General features: G+C 36.1%; 1 long non-coding RNA gene across 1 annotated transcript; it reads left to right on the forward strand.

Annotated features, from left to right (window-relative positions):
• Nucleotides 1-8,071: 8,071 nt before the first annotated feature.
• On the forward strand, nt 8,072-18,299 carry LOC148661630 (uncharacterized). The gene is made up of 3 exons (XR_015939578.1): nt 8,072-8,199; nt 9,542-9,584; nt 15,352-18,299. It is a non-coding gene; the product is annotated as an uncharacterized LOC148661630 (long non-coding RNA).

An 18,299-nucleotide genomic window follows, 5' to 3' on the forward strand; every position in this document is an offset into this window, starting at 1 on the left:
CAATCCTGGTCCATAAGACCTGCTTGATCGTGACTTTCTGGGAAAGTCACCACCTGCTTTGCACAACATTCTCAATGTGAATACTGTACTGTAAGTCTTTATGCTGACTGCAGTATTAAAATAAAAATCTGTTGTATTTAAATGTATACTTATTTGTATATTTTCAGTTTTTATTTCCATTTGCAGCATGTTGCATAGATTTGCTTTTCTGCATCCCTAGTCCCTGAGAGCTTTATTCCTGCAGTATTTAGTTTCAAATGATCAATGAGCAGAGATCTAGAAAACAAATTACCTTCTGCTAATTAAACAACTGATTGGTCCAACAGAGTCATTTAGAATCAAAAGAACTCCTGACAGTCCAGAAAAAGACAAACCATTGCTATGTATTAGAACATACATAATGTTGGATTCCAAACCTTTTGATACTTATATATTTAGCTTTATAATTATGACTTTTTATGGCACAATTCTGAATGAATGTCACCTTTGATAATGGCCTAAGTAATTTTTACTTTGTCTGTTTGTTCAACCAGGTTTCTGAAACGTGTTCACCACAGAGTTATGCAATTTAGTATTGGAAAATATGAATCTGGCAATTATTTTTTTAATGTTTCCGTGGGTGACAGATGAAGGGCTAAAGTGTTTAACCTCTTGCTGAATATAGATCGTCTTGAAACTGAAGCAAAGGGCATTTGAGTGGAAACTGTGGACTGTGTTCAGTGTTCCTCCAATTTATTGGAGTCCATTATCTTGTATGATTTCAAATTATGCCTACTCCATATCTCAGGCTAAAGAACAGGGAGCCAAATCAAGGTTATTTCTTCTACCTATCTATAGGTATCCAAAATCCCAATGCCCTTATTTAATGAGTATATCATCTTAGAATGGCTGACAGTCCAGCTTCCTGTTTGTTAAGTCAGACAGTGTGTGAAAGTATAAAGACTGGCTCAGGGCCACCATAGTGTGTTTTGATTTCCATTTCAGCTGTGGTGTGATTCACCAAAAGTAGTGGAACATACAGTTAACTTCCACAGACCATTATCATGATCACAATCACTGTTGAAGGTTATCCTACTACCTGGCAGGAAAATGGTAAGGAAACAGGATAGCGATATTAAACACACATTTATAAAGTAAGATACTTTATCAGTAATCTTGGTTACAAGTTCTTGGCAGTTTTTCTACTGAACAACATTTTTTGGTTGGTGTGCTTGGCCAGAGATTTTAGGAAGGGACAGTGAAGGATTAAGGGAGACAGTTTCTTTGCAATTTATCAAGGCATACTTTTCTACCAAATTAACTGTATCTATGAGTTAATTAAGCAAAACAGGTTAGTGTCATCAAAGCGTCAAAACATTGACTTTTTCAAGCTGCATGACTGGGCTCTCCAATTGCGCAGTATTTTAGAAAGGGAGCATACTGGGTAAAAAACAGAGAGTGAAAAATGTCTCCCCAATAAATAAGGTCTAGCTACAGAACCTCAGGCTTATACATCTAAATGTATTGTGATTAATGTTTTCTTGCATTGATGTCCTTGCTTATCAAAATGAATAAACTTTAATGTAGAAGTATTTTTATAAAAGCATTTTTGACACCACACCAAACAGTGTAAATTACCAACATCATTAAGTTAAGGTCTGCTATCAGTGAACAGCTCTTTAAATATTGTTGCTTAAATATTTTTTCACTTGATTTATTTTTTTTGTTATATTCTCAGTGGCATGAAATTTAGTCAGATGGTTAAAACAACTAAATAAAAGTCACACGTGTGAGTCAGATTCAAATGACCTTGTAATAATATTATTAGTTAATTAAATAATAATAATAACAACATCAACAATAATAATATTAAACTTTATTTTATATAGAGCCATTAAAGGTGGCTTATCAAAGCGCATATTATAAACAGCCCTAAATATTGTGATTAACATTGTTCTAGTTTATTAAAGGATAGTTAATTCAGTAAATTCTACTGTAAATGTGCTGCAATACGTGGCAGCAAGTGAGCAAGCATTGTTCCAATGCACTGCAATACAAATTGGTAATTCTGGAGTGAGCATAAACTAATGGCAGAATAAAAGAGTGTTAATGTAATTAAAAGATTTGGCTGGAATAGTAAGTGTTTTCACTTTTTTCTCTTTAATATTCCCCTACCTGCAGTGTTAAGGTGTGTCTTACATGTCTCAAGCCTGGAATAGCTGCAATGCAGGCCCCACTTTTAAGCCTATAGTATAGACATTCTTAGTGTTCCGAGTCACCAAAAAAGTTATATATTTCACAAACTGTCAATGGCCTCTCATTTAATGCAGTGGAACTTTTCTAATGTGGGAAAAAGGGATGAAGAAGACGACTGTGGGAGTGTCTTTTGAAATATTTAAGTACCTTTGAATATGCTTTCCAGACCAATTCAATCTCTTAGATGCTTTGCAATAGCTGTCAGTTTATGTTCATTTGTTTCTGAAATGAATTTGCTGATTTCAGTGTTCTCATTTTCAGCAAAAGAATTACCCAAGGCAGCTACACTTTGTGAGAGGAGTTCCTCCCAGGCAGACAGGCATCTCCTCATTTCTTCAATCTTTTAAAATGTCTCTGGAGAAAGCACAGATTGGCTGTGGACATACTCCAAGGCAGAATCCGGCAACTGAGAATCATGTTTCCCTGACCCTGTCAGATAGCAAGCATCATATCAAAGAGATCCCACTGTGGGATTGCTTGGAATCTGAACGGCTCACTCTTTCACAACAAGGCACTGCAAAAGTTTCAGAAGCAAGTTGGAAAAGGCACTATTGCTCCATTAAAATTCCACAGAATTGCCAAAAGTTGTGATTATGCAACTTTCTGCATGTTTCTAATTTCAAATGAAAGTACACAAACAAACAATATATTTGTATATAAACGTAATGTAGTTCTCTTTGAAAACAAAAGGTATATTTGGATGTGTGGGAACGGAAATAAGGTCATTTTAATAATTTCTTTCATCATAAATAAAGAATAATTTCTTTCATTCTTTTCATGTGCAAAGAGAGCAGGTCTTGCCTTTTATGTGGCATTGTAAAGTTGTGGAATCTTGTTCCCCTCATAAGGCTAAATCTAGTTTAAGTTATTTTATACCATTTAAATATGAACCTTATTTCACTCACTGTAAATGTCCCAAAACATTAGAAACCTTCAAACAGAGTCATATACAGTACACAGAAAGGTGTTAAACTCTTTCTATAGCAGACAATGTGTGATTGACATTTGGCAAATAAGACAGATCTCTATCCTCGTTGTCTGACTAGAATGACCCTCTAAACTGGTGGAACATGCGTTTAATTTCCACAGACCATTATCATGATCACAATCTCAGCTGAAGGTTATCCTACTGCCTGGCATGAACATGGTAATGAAACAGGATAGCGATATTAAATAAACACAAGCTTATTAAGTAAGCCCCTTTATCTGTAATCTTGGTTACAAGTTCTTGGCAATTTTTCTTTGGAACAACATCTTTTGGTTAGTGTGCTTTGCCAGAGATTTTAGGAAGGGACAGTGAAAGATTAAGGGAGACAGTTTAAGTGCAAGTGATTAAGGCATAATTTTCTACAAAATTAACTGTATCTATGAGTTGATTAAGCAAAACGGGTTAGCGTCATCAAAGCATCAAAACATTTTTCAAGCTGCATGACTGGGCTCTCCAATTGATTGATCCTCTCTTCTGGACCTGTGGAACATATTCCTGGAAGCTGCAAAGGTAACTTAAACTTTTCACTATTCAAAGACAGTGGTAATTTATACTGTGTGAGTCAACAATATATTTGATTAAGTTAATAAGACTTCCTGGAATGAAGATCAGAAGACAAACATCTTGATTCCTCAGAACCAGAATAAGTAAATCTGGTCTGCACCCTGCACATTTGAAGGTCTAATTTAAACTGAATACAACATTCTTAAGTTTTGGAATTCTCTGTCCTAAAAGAGCAAGAGTTTTACTGTTATATCCAATAAGTCAGTGGCTGATTATTGTAATAATTGTAATTCATCAAATTAATACCTAAATACCAAAAGGGCACCTGACAAAGTCTGCACATTTGATTGAACCAATCAAGTACCTAAAATCTCAATTTTTCTAAATTCATGCCTTTTGGGATTTTATTGCTATTATTTTTAGTTCCACACATCTAGGATTATACACAAAAATGCTTTGAAAATGCTTTTTTGCTTTCTTACTACACAGAATAATCAAAAGTGATCTAAGATTAGCCCCAAATTTTTAAATGGTTAAGAAGTACTGTAGGTGGCGTTTTTAAGCAGTAGACAAAGTGATAGTGTTCCTGTTTGTGTCTGTGTAATGTTACTACACGTGAAGCTCTTTTATTTTCCTGCATTTTGAAGATGTTAAACCTACTGCCTACAGGAATAAGAAAAAATGGTCCTATCCTTCAGAAATAAACTGAAAATGAATTGTGGAATTTGTGCAGGCAGTACTTTGTGTGGTAGTATTATTTATCAGTAACTTTAAAATACACATAAAACTGGAAATATCTCAAAATATTATGATCTCATAATGGCTCTGAAATCTCCACTTTCATGCATCGTTTCCAATGAAGATTGATGCAATGCCTTAGAAATAAAGGTATCCACGTATAACACCAACACTTATTTTCTATAGGATTTATACAATGTAGAGACTGGAGGTACAAAAGACATATACAGTTCTGCACAAACTCCCAAGGCAGCCTGTAAAAGAAGACTGGTTTTGCTCTGTCATGCAATTTCTGAGAAATGACTGTGCAACCAGGATGTAATTTATGATGTATGGTTCTGATAATATCCAGTGCTATCCGCATATTTGCTACGACCTCTAAAAATCCCACATTCTGCTGAAAACAGCGGGTGTTGTTGTATGATGCGCTCCTCTCCAAAGACTGCTGGAGCCAAACTGTCATAGCTTTAAAACAATTGCCAGTTCATTTAGACAGAGCCACTTGATCAAAACTGCCACAACAATGCATTAAACAGAGCCACGTTACCCATTAAATAAAGCTACAGAAATATTATATGTCTACCGGGTAGCAATGTATCATAACAGGTGCTGGTAAGCAGCAGTGGAAAATGGAGTTTTGATCCCAGAGAGAGCAGAATAAGTTAAATTAAAGGTTGTAATACCAGAACTGGGATATGGAGGTCTCATGTTGCTCAGTTACTGAGAGGTATTCTCTCAAGTTGCTGCCGTTCATTAGACTCTCAATACCAGGAAGAATCCACTGGCAACTGTATTTAAAAAATGGCATTTTGCACGGAATGCATTTCCGTCAATCAATGTTTGAAAAACTCCCATAGTATTAAAACACACAATTATATGGGGCAAATCTACTTTCAGTACAATAGCATATATGGCAAGTATTAAACATTTTAGTAACTGGGTAAGTTTCAAGACAGTCCTGGAGATCATATTTTATTTTTAAAGCTATGAAAGATGTTAAGCTTTGCAAGTAAAATCATTTTAAAGGAATATGGTGTTATCTAGTCTTGTGCTTTCAATCTTACCTTGATTTGTATGCTTCTGGGATAGGCTCCAGCTTGGCATGACCCAGGCATTGGGTGGATGAATATATCATCTGATACTTTCCTTTCAAGATTTATTATAGCAGGCAGCACAGTGGTGCTGTAGTCAGTATTGCTGCCTCACAGCATGGGGGCCCTGAGTCTAATTCCTGGGGTGCTCTCTGCATAGAGTTTGTATGTTCTCCTTGTGTTCACATGAGTTTAAACCAGGTAGTCCAGTTTGCTCCTGCAGTTCAAAGACATGTTTGTACGTCAATTGGCTCCTGGGAAAATTGGCCTCGGTGTGAAAGTGTGCGTGTTTGTGTCTGTGTGTGTGCCCTGCAATGGACTGGCATCCCGTCCAGGTTGTATCCTGCCTTGTGCCTCTTGCTTGCCAGGATAGTGTCTGGCTCCTCCACAACCCTCTAATGGATAAAGCAGTAAAGAAATTGGATGGATTGTCATAGCAGTTCTTCTGTATTTTCTGCTGTCACTGTAAATACTAGTTTTGGTAAAAACAGCTTTGTGGACTTTATTTTAAAGCTTTTGCAAGGAGATATATACTGTAGGAGTAACTAATTGTGTCACTGCAGTTCTGACTGAAAATGCAATTCAAGACAATTTAGGCAGTGTTACACTTATATACAGCAGTTGCCTTCATCAATTTTGTTATCATTGGTGTGACACTAATTTGGTTCCCTTTTCCTCTTCTTGGCAATCAGGTGAAGAATTAATTGTCCAGGATATTTTTTTAATGTAATACTGTACAATTTGTGATAAATCATGCCAAGACAAAACAGTCAACCCGGAGTATGATATCAAGGTAAGTAACAACAGAGAAACAAACCAAAATGAAGATGCAGTCTATTTTCATTACAGGTAAGTAGAGCAGAACATGGAGATTGCAGTTTAAAGGTAATTTCCTTTTATCTTTCTCAAGTTTAACTCAGAGTGCTTTATTTAACAACTTGATTACTTTATAACAACTTGAACAAAGAGCCAAAGATACAGAAAATGTCACAACATGTACTGCACTATTAAAAGTAAGTTTGGGGTTGTACAAAAAGACTTGCAGTTTTAAGACCAGCCTTTCAAACAAAAAGGTTGTGTACCATTTGTTTCAGCAAAAAATGTGTGGGGGTTGTGGGGTGGGGCTTGTAAAATAATGTATAGCATAAACTAGAACTGTGTTTAATCAAGACTCTGTTAGAAATCCATTGAGTGCTTGTGGAATCCAACCAGCCTCCAGAGCTGTTTTCAACACACATCCCAGGCTAAACACAGACTGAAGCATAATAGAAACTTCGAGGATTGCCTTGCTCTGTGAAATTCAAGAAATTGAATGTGTTCTTTGAAGGCTTATCCCAATGGTGTAACATTTACCAATTTGACTCATTTAACTTTTTAGAATTTTAATTCTGAACAGTGCAGAGCAAACAAAATTGTAAGTTTATTCTTTGGATACAGTTATTGAGACATGACTTTTATTAGAAACCAATCTCTTTTTGAGCATTACAGCAGTCTTTTGTGTCATATCTCAACATTGAAAGTCCTTATGTGGAGTGGCCTAATTTGTGAGACTTTTACAAAGATGTCAGGGTCATGAAGATGTGAACTAAAAATATATTGTGAGGCCTAAGAAACTCAATGAAAGCTACTAGTTCCAATGTTCATTTATTGCATATATAATGGTGTTCAGTATGTGATCACTGCTCACTCAGAAACTCTGATCTCCTTTTCCTTTCAATATTTATTCATGTTAAATAGATTGCTGTTTCTTATAGTTATTTTCTTGTAAAAAATATGTACTTGCATAGTTTCAATAGCACTTAATTTATTTTGATATATAATGTGTCAAAGCTGGCGTTAGGAGCACCAGTTAGACCTTATGTGGCGCTGAGACTGAAGGTTGTTGCAATTGATTGGGTGGAACGCCAGTCCCTTACAGGACAGACAAACACAAACACAGACACACTCACCAGGGCCAATTCTCCCAGAAGCCAATTAACCTAAAAGTATGTCTTTGGACTATAGGGGGATACCGGAGCACCCAGAGGAAACCTACCTAAACACAGTGAAAACATACAAACTGTGTGCAGATAGTATCCTAGCCTTGGAATTAAACCAAGAGCCCCAGCTCTGAGAGACAGCAATACCAACCACTGCACCACTGTACCAATTGAAAACAGAACATGTTCCTGTAAACAAAAACATTTATTTGTTATAAATGTCATTGCTTGATAGGATTTCTCTATTCTGATTGTATTTTATGGAATGTACAGGATGGGTTAGGGATCTCGTACTTAATCAGATTTACTTTGACTTTGTAGAAAGCAAGAAAGCAAGAAGAAGAGAATTTTTAAGAAATAAGGTCCCAATCATACACTGAAAGACTGTTGTAATGTTAAAAAGTTGTAAGTTTAAAAATACTTTTAAACGAGTTTGAAAATGACTTTTTTTTTTGTAGTGTAATTCTTTAGATTTCCACTAGATAGCAGCAAAGGCTTAAAGCCGCTTGTTGGCGAATTCAGATTTGTATAGCAAACAACTCATTTCTGTTGTTTGCAATCCGCAAAGGGATTTAAGATTCCGCAATGAGCTGTGGATCTGTCGGGAATATTCGGTAAAGTAATTCAAGAAGGAAATCATTTTACTGAAGTCAGCAGATGCTTGGTAAGTTGATTAACCGTTTGGAATTCAAATAAGATATGAAAAAGCTTTTAAAATCTAGCTTTGAATTAAAATGTTAAGCATGATCATGTTGAAGAATAAGCTACTTCATTTTTTATTGCTTAAACATTATAATATATATATATTAAACAGATGCTGTAAAGTTATATGAACTAATATACTGTAGCTGCGTCCACAGTAGGCCTAGTGCTTTTGACATCGAGGAACATTAAACGGCTACGCGTTCTTATATTGCAAATCAGTGTGAGGTGAGACAGAAGGACTTAAGACCGAAATTATTATTTGTGTTTTTAATTTGATTACGAGTACCGCAATTATTTAAAATGGTGTGCAAAGTTTCCAAATGTTTGCCTTCATATGATACAGATTTCGTTTCGACTCCTCTAAAACTTGCATGTAGTATCGATGTGCTTAATGTGTTTTAGGTTAATGCCATGAAAATGTTTCAGCTTGTTACAGTTTTATATTTTTATTTATTTTAGCGTTTTTTTTCCTCTGGGAGAAACTATAAATATATGCATGTTATTAAAACTATCTGAGTAGAATAGCTATGGAAGGCTACCTGAAGGCAGCAATTCGCTGGCTTCTGTTATTCTATAACCTTTTGGAAACTTTTTTGTTTGCATGAATTGAAACTTCGTCTTACCACAAGGTGGGGCTCAGAGACCAGAAATTTCAATTGTAGTCTAAAAAGCACAGTCCAATTAAAACTGAATGTTCTGTATCATTGTTAATTAATCATGTTCACGAGACAGACGTTTTACACCAGGAGCCGTCTTTGTTCCATTTTTCTCTTATAGGGAACTGAAGCTTGTTAGCGCTGCAATATTTGATCAGAGACGTATATTTCTTAATTCATGTGCAATAACTCAGACACGTTTTTTTTTCATTGCTCTGAGTTCAAAATTTGCTAGACGGTATTTTAACGCGTAGCACAGAGAAATAAAGCAGCTGCAATCGTGATATGGATACATTAAGTACAAGCACATCAAAAGAAACTTACCATAAACAAAATCATACAGTTGTAATCAGAAAAAATCAAATCCCTTTTGTAACAGGTTCACTAACATTTTATTGAACAGGCATGACATTGGTAAATCCATTAAGCTGAGTTACATTTGTCATCAGCAGGGTTCATCAACAGGGGGTCTACTGAGAATCTCCCAGGCTAGTAGAGTGTATACACTGTTGGAATTAATACAAGCAGTACATCTGTGATGCATGTTTTTCACCAGGTGGCAGTTGCTGTCTTAAGGAATTCTATCCCGTTCCTCCCATTGAGTCCTTACAAATACATGTCTGTTCACTGCTGTTTGGTTTTTAGATGCCACATGTTGTCTCAGCTCTTCCCATAGAACCAAGTGGAGGTAAGATCTGGTGAGCAAGGCTTCCATGGCTTAATTGTCACGTTCTCATCTTGCAAGAAAGCTGTTGCAACAAGACTGGGATCTCCCCATTGATTAATCTGTGGACACAATAATCAGTTTGTTAATTCTGGGTGCCTGTGTGACACTCGTACACCGTCCTTTGGATGAGATGTAAAACCGAGGCCCTGACTCTCTGTGGTCATTAAAAATCCTGGGGCGTTTCTTGAAAAGAGTAGGGGTGTAACCCTGGCGTCCTGGCCAAATTTCCCATTGGCCCTTACCAATCATGGCCTCCTAATAATCTCCATCTATGAATTGACAATGACTATGAAAAAGACAATGTTCTGTTGAGATGCAGAGTATGTTGGTTCCTTTATATAGTTTTTCCTTTTTGATTTCACCAGGCTTTAAGTTAAATCACCTCATCGCCGTGCCCGATCAGTTCTCTCATTAATGAGGTGATGTAGTGCATATGCAAGAGTCAAAGTCAATGAGTGTATCGTGGTCAGTTATTAATGACGTTTTGATTAAAATGACATCAAAAACATTCAATCAATACCTAAATTCCATATATCATACACACATGCATAAAGTGATACATTTCTATTGATGCTCAGTTTACTTTGGAGTAATAATCTTGGCCACAAAAAGGAGTAATCCCTAAATAAAGTTTATAATCACAAATAGGAAAGGTGACAGTTTATTTTTAAAAAGTGTTTGTATGACCAGTAAGCAAATACTTAAATGGCACCATCACATTACTATTTGCCTATATATGAAAAACAAGAGTATTCTTCTCAAAATTGAGTTTTTTAGTTATCAATGTCCCCTATGGTAATAATAGTAATATGTATAATTTTATTTAAAGGTTTCATAAGTGCCCAAGTTATAGTGTTTTGCTTTTTACTTTCAACTGAAAGGCTTTATTTACTCAACTTAGGTTTAAATGTGGATGACTTCAATAAATGTCCACTAGGTGAGGACATAGTTCCTCTGAACTAGAGTCTGTCCAGTGTGTAGCCAGATCAAGTGAGACACTACTGATCTCTGGTACTGCAATCAGTACTTGTTATTTCTTTATTTTTTAGTTTTACTCAGATATGCGCTACTTAGTTTTTTTATACAAGTTTAAGAAATTTGGTGCCTTAACGTTTTGTAGCATCTTAAATAATTTGAAGAACTTTTACTCAGTTTTAACAGACATAAAAGCCATAAAGATTATGTTCTATGTATGTATAATTCAATCTTGTAATTTATGGGCAATGACTAAAATGTATTAGTGAATTAGAAAGAAGTGTTGCTAGATGATCTTATATGTGATGTCACAAGTTTGACACAGGTATAGCATAGTTTGTCTATATGAAGGCTGCATGCTTTCCTTGCACCCATGTGGGTTTTCTCTGGGTGTTCTGGTTTCCCTCTACCACCCAAACACATGCTCTCTTTGTAATTTGGTGTCTTTAATTTATGCCTTGCGTGTATGTGTTGACTGCTGTGTTAGGCTCTAGCTCTCCATGATTAATAATAATAGTTTGTATATTATAGATTAATAGATTAATAATAGTTGTTAAAAATGGATGGGCAATCCCTTTAGCATCTTTGCATTCTTCTTCAACCATTTCATTAGATTGTGGATGCTGTGATAAATTATGACATTGTTTCAACCCTGACCCATTCCTGCCCTGTCACTTTACACCATTCTGCAACTTGGCAACACTCTCCCACACATAAAGTTATATGATAGTGTGGAGAAGCTTGGATCCTTACAGCCCAGACCTCGTACCATTGATTCTACAACTGTTTGGCAGGAGTAAGAAAGCTCTTTAAGGCTGGAACTTCAGTTTGATGAAAACATTGAGTTGCATTTTAGCTTGGCAATCAGCCAGCATAATTTTATTACATAGACATCCATTGCTGTGAATTGCTGTGGATGTGCAATGGAACCAGCTTGAAAAATAAGTCGTCTTCCCTTGTGAACAGTATTTAGTGGGAAATTCAGTAATAAGCAGTAATTCTAGGGGTCCCATAATCCAGCAAGATTTCTTCATATTGCCTACATATAGAGAACTGGAAAAAAATGTCAAACCAGAAATGGGTGACTCCAGTCCAACAGAGAGAGAGTCCTGCATGTTTTCTAGGTGTATTTCCATTAACAACTGATTAAAGCCTATTCTTATCTAAGTATTGATTTCATCTAAGTAATTAAGATCAATGTAGTAATGAAAATAGAACAGAAGCCTGTGTCACTCAAGGACTGGATTTCCCCATACCTGAGTTAAATCAATAATTAGTTTAATTAGGTTGTTAAGAGCTCACATACTGTAGAATGAAATCCTGAAACCAACGTGGCCTCCCAGGACTGGACCTGCATAACCCTGTCTGATAGTTTTCTTCATGGGACATAAAGGCCCAGCTCATAGCTTAGTATAGCTCAAGGATGTAACAAAGAGAGTCTTTCATCCAAGGACTGGCTGCAGTTACATGTACAAATATTGCTTAATTCATCCATCTAATGCAGAAGTGCTTTCTGACAAGTATACAATAAAGGATGCCAGCATAAATTATCAGGCCCTCTTGTTGAGCGTAGTTTCTATTTTTTTTATTAAGAAAGACTTCCAATATGTTCTGAAATAAAGTATTATCTAGCATGTCAGTTTTAGATCCATTTCATTTCACAGTATTTGTTTTTGCAAACTTTGTTGAATTCATTGAATTGGCTTGGCACCATTACTAGGTGTATCTTGGTTAATGACGTGACCCAGGATTGAACCCATGATCATTTTGGGGGATACAGAAGTGTTTTTTATGAGGGATTTCACATAACTTTGGGAAGCCCTTAAGGAAAATTGAAAAGACAGTTCAGAGAACCATTAGGGAACCGTGATCATAATGTGGTGTGCTTTAAATCGGAATCAGAAGTTTCAGGAAAGCAGACTTGGAAGGAGTGGGAAAGAGTTTGAGAGAAATGTGAAAGGATAGACATGGAATTGGTGTAGATTAGCTGGCAATAGTTCAGAGAGATTCTGCTTAAAACACAGAACACATTTAATACAAGAATGCTTAATTCAAAGGTGAAAAAAATAGTAGTACAGATGCTATCATGAATCAATTAAGAAAAATATAAGGAGAAAGAAACTACTTTATAAAATGATTTAAAAATAACATGATACAGGTCAAGAAGGAATTTAATGAATTGCAAGCACAAGCAAAAAAAAGGTTAATAGAAATCTTTTCAAGAGAAATACTCTTCAAGAGAGAAGAAAAATTAAATGGAGGCTAATTTAAATGTGTTAAATATTTGGCTAAATATTTGTTGAAATTTAATGTATAATAATGGAAAGTTATTACTATCACAAGAAATGGAAATGGGTGATGTCTTAAAAGAATATTTCACTCTGGAGTAAACCGCCAATTCATGTTGATAATAGAGATTTCTTGGCATTCTTCAAGAAACAGATGGATAAGATCCTTGGATCAATAAGCTATCAGCAACCAAATAAGTTACAGTATATAAGCTTATATAGCTATACAAGCTTATGTAACTGAACAGTCTCCTCTAATTAGTAATAATTGTTATGCTCTTATTTTCAGATATCAGTAATGTATAAAGTGCTTTAAAATCAGTGGTATATTCTTGCACAGTTTATTTGAGGAAAGTATTTTAAAGTGTAATGTTGGGGTAAATAGTATAGTTGTTCATTTCTTTATTTTTTAGTTTAAAACAACAAAAGCATTTGATGGACAGTAGGACAGAAGGTTAGTTAAACAGTTGTCAATATCAAACAAAGGTTGTTCAACAGTGATCAATATCATAATAAACTGTAGTGTCAGTAAATCACTTGGAATCAATCAATTGGAATTTCCTTCTACTGTAGTTATATTTTCCATAACTCCTATTATTAATTGAAGTTCTAATATGAGTATAACTAGCTGTTTCTGATCATTCATTTCTTCATAAGTGAATAGATTAATGTGTTACACATAATTTCCATGATGCTTTTTAAACTAACACTATTGCTCATTCTACGTATTCTGTTTACAATATTTTTCTTCCCTAAAGATACCTTTTTGGTAAAGTCTTGTTTTGTATGGCAAAATGTCCCCCCTACACCATTGCCTTTCTTTTTCGAATGTGTCTTTAATTTTGTCTTTGAGTAGTTTGTTTGGAAGTCATTGGAACACTTAAAAAGCTGTCATTAGCAGAAATATCTGCTTTTAATGGGTGGCACATTGCCATGGCAGTCTGCACTGTTGCCTCACAGCTCTTGGGCTCTGGGTTTGATTCTAGCCTGGGTCACACGCTATGTGGGGTTTGTATGTTCTCCCAGTTTTCTCCAGGTGCTCTGGTTACCTCCCGCCTTTCAAAGAAATGCTCGATAGGTTGACAGTTGTCTGTAATTTACCTCTGTGATGCTTGAGTGTGCCAGTGTACTGGGAAACTAAACAGGGTGTAGTTTGTCTTTTGATTCCAAAATATGTTTCCGATTTCCTCAGGCCTTGCTAGGAATAAACAGCTTCCTAATAATAGTTATATACACTGTAGAATGTCTGGTGCAGAGTACAAATTGCCTTGTAAAACATGTGACAAGAAAGAAATAAACTATTCAGACACCATGAACTGCTCCTTTAAACTGTAGGCTTCTTGAGACAATAGTGAAGATGAGTTGAAAGAAAAGTAGATGCCTACTGCCTTGAAACTTTTAAGCACCACTGGGAGTTATTTCCAGAAAATGAAGCTCAGAGCCATAATAAGCCAGCCCTGGCTTTATTTACAGATTCAATCAATATCACATGAAAAATAATTATTAAGGCATAAATTTATCACACGAGTGAAAACCTATAAAACAGCTCTTGGAGACATTTTTAATATACGATCAAATTCAAAGTAGGGGTAAAAATCCCTTAACAAGCAGAAAAATAACTGCTGCCTGGTGCCACTTTATTATATTTTAACAGACATGTTCTTTAAAAGCCTAAATTACTTCAGAGAGATGCTATTAGTGATTGATGAATACAAGTTATGGATCTATACTTAGGCTTCAGATCAGTGACAGCTGTGTGTATGTTCCACGGCAAATCTAGACACACTTGTTATCTTTCTTGACTCGGGGAACCTGCAGTGTTTTCAAGACTGACATGTGCACTGCCCTTTCAAAACTGGAATCAATTCTTGTTTAATGTAGTATTTCTATCTAATGTTCAACCTATACAACTCACCATGCACTGGAGTGAAAGAGTAAATTTGTATATGCACACTCATTTCTTTCTTATTTATTTTGTTAAGATGCAAGTAACTAAACCACTGCTGGTTGAAGGCCTGCCTAAGTTTCCTCCTTAAATTCAGAAAGCTGGTTGCATCCATGTTGCACCTGCCAAATCCACGATTCTTTGGTCTGGCATTGATCAGTTCTTCTTGCTTTGTGTTCAGCTTCTTGTCTGTTCTGTCTCTTTCTCGTCCAATACTGCCACATTGGTTGCTTTCTTCTCCATGCATTTCTTGTTCTGACCCTTCACTACTTCTTTGTCTTGCCTCTAGTTCCAGAATTGCAGTGCCAATAAAAAGGATTTTACAGATAACCCACACCATTTTTGCACAACATCCATCCATTTTCTAACCCATCCTTCCAATTCAGGGTTGCAGGGGAGCCCGGCGAGCAAAAGGCACAAGGCAGGATACATCATGGACAGGTCGCCACAGACACACACTCGTACCAGGGCCAGTTTTCCCAGAAGCCAATTAACCTACCAGTATTTCTTTGGTTTTTAGGAGGAAACCAGAGCACCTGGAGGAAACTCGCATAAACACAGGGAGAAGATACAAACTCCACGCAGATAGCACCCCAGGACTGGAACTGAACCCTAACCACTGCGCCGTCTTACACAACATATTTTTACAAACTCAAACATGGCTCCAAGTAAGATGCAAAGAGAAGAACACAACAATTATATTCACTTCTTTTTCACTTGTTTCAATCTTTCCAAAACAGAATCGATTGCTCAAAGCGAAGCAAGTAGTGGATACCATAAATATAGAAATGTTCATCTCCATTCAATTGTCTTTGTGATTATACCGTTCTTGGGTACAATGTATACCTAATAATGGTGGTATACTATTTTGAAATAATATTACACAATGTGTTCCTGAAAACTGTCTGAAAACAACTCTGTCACTGTACACTATTTGTCATTCATGTGAGAGGGAAAAGTACCATACAATGCATGCTAATTAGACAGCAAATATGTTCTTATAGTACTTATCTGAACGTTTCCAAGTATAAATGCAGTATTAACACTTAGATTAATTTAGGGTTTTATACTCACTTTGAAATTTCTTATATGATATTCATACAAATAAGCATTTCTGCAGGTGTGTGATCTTACATTACAAGACCAACGTGGTCACTGACTCTGACAATCAGGCCTTTGGTTCCTGCAGGCAATTCCTCTGTCAGAATGCAAGAGTCAGAGGGCAGGCAACCGCAATCAGTGATGTAACATGGCTTATGCGACAAACCATTTTACAGTTCTCCTGCACAAATGCATGTTTTCCTATTTCTAAAACATCCCAGTGTGAGTGTCAGAATGTGAAGAAGCAAATAATAGCATCAAATCCTCCAACTCTTGATTTAGCTGATGCATTACAATTCAACTATATTTAAAATTTGCATCAAAATGTTCCTGAAAGACATAAATCATGCACAGCATGGTTGTAACCCATTGTCTGACATTTTGAACGATATCGGCTTTCAATTCTAAACTAATTGTCTAAATCTAAATACCTAAAGCAAAGTATCCCAACAAGTCATTTGCTAATTATTCGCAGGAGATTTCTTACAAATTTTGTTGCTTTCAGACCCAGGCTTCACCTTCCAGGTTAAACTGATGGGAAAAGACCTTTTCACTCTCATCCCATATCAAAATGTCACAGAATGTCTTCCCAAGGTACCCTGAATTATCAAGATCAAGCACAAAACCCAAATTCCCAAGCATGTTTTTTGATTGAGATTGCTTTAATTAAACTCCATTGCACAGAGTCTTGTAGTCACATTCTGCCATGTTTGATCAAAACCCACCTTTAATAATGGCCTGATCCCGTTTCCTACAATGGTTATTTGTGAACGTGTGGAATGCAGGGGGTCACATGGACTAGAGTGGGAAGTATTTGCATCACAGCATTGTCAGTTATCCATTACAGCTCATTGATTACCTTAGTGAGCAAAGTTCCTGGTCCCCACAGCCACCTTCCCTCCCTGCTGGAATATTATTTATCTGTACATCAGTACGTGCTTTGTCAATGCTGAAGGGGGGAGAAGCCTTGTCATTGCAATGATGTCAAGGAAAAAGTGTGTTGTAGGAAACTAGGTATGAATGAGTAGCAATCACAAAGTACAATAAATTAATTTCGAAAACAAAGCAGGGTGATCAGTTACACAATGGTGAGTACATTAAGGATATAATTTGAAATGAGTCTGAGATGGGAAGATACCCTGAAGGGAACTGTTCATTACTGCCATAGCTGGAAGATTATTGTTTCATTAATTATCCAGCTTTAATTATTTTATTGAATTCCGTTAGCTTTAAAATGATTTAGATAAATTATAAGATATAATACATTTCTTCCTAGTTGTGGCTATGCCTAATGAAATACTGTCACTAGTCAGTATACTCAACAGTACAGTGTATTGGTCTTTAATCATAACGAGTACGCTTTGATTCTTTCGCAGCTAGACGTTTTGTGGAAGATCATAGTTGATAGAATGTGTATCTCTTCATGGTTCTTTCTAACGGAATCTTAAGCCTCAGTGGAAGTCAAGGTCACCGTTCTTACCTCAGTAGAGTGGTGGACTGTAAACCTTATTTATAAACTTACCATTTTGCTAACCTAACATCTGCTTTGTCCTTTATTAATTGTTTTTGCATAAAAATGCAAACAAAAAAATTGGGAAGTGATGCAAACCTAATCAGGATACCAATTTAAGAGTTACTTAAACTTTTAAGTGCTTGTGCTTTGAACATTAATATTTGCTTGTTACATTAGGAATCTGTATTTTCTGTTTCAAAGCACAGAAGGACTTATTATATATTATATTATATATAACTTGAGTGATGTTTTGTTGTTCATCCTTAGGCTATTGTTGGCTATAAATAACCATAACAGTAAAAAGCCTTGGGTAATGATCTCACTGATTAATTGCCAAGAAGCATGCATGGGTTGGATGTTATTGTTACACAAAATTGAAAAGTGTGTCAGCAAGAATAAAGGCCTTTAGTCAGTGTAGATCTCTTCTGATTTATCTTACGGATTCTAAGCATTTGTGGGGATTTAAGTGTTTCGTTTTTTGCCTTTAGACAACAATAATGGGGTTATATAAATAATTATATGAATAGTTACTTGCTAAGAAGGGAGAATGATGAAGATTAATATTTTCATGGAACGTAAGTTAAAATGAAACAGGAGTGAAATGCATGACAGATACCAGTTCTTTACGTTCAAAGAATAGTTCTGTAATTAGCATGTCCGCTTTTTCACTTTTTTTGTCGTATGTCTTATTGCGTGGGTGGCACGTTGGCACAGTGGTTAGTATTGCTGCCTCACAGTGCCAGGGCTCTGGGTTCAGTTCCTGGGGTGCTGCCTGCATGGAATTTGTATGTTGTCCCTGTGTTCAAGTGGATGTCCTGGTGCTCTGTTTTCATCCCGAAGTCCAGTTAACTGGT

This window comes from Lepisosteus platostomus, chromosome 6 (genome assembly GCF_059453375.1).
Source record: "Lepisosteus platostomus isolate fLepPlt1 chromosome 6, fLepPlt1.hap1, whole genome shotgun sequence".
Taxonomy (NCBI): Eukaryota; Metazoa; Chordata; class Actinopteri; order Semionotiformes; family Lepisosteidae; genus Lepisosteus; species Lepisosteus platostomus.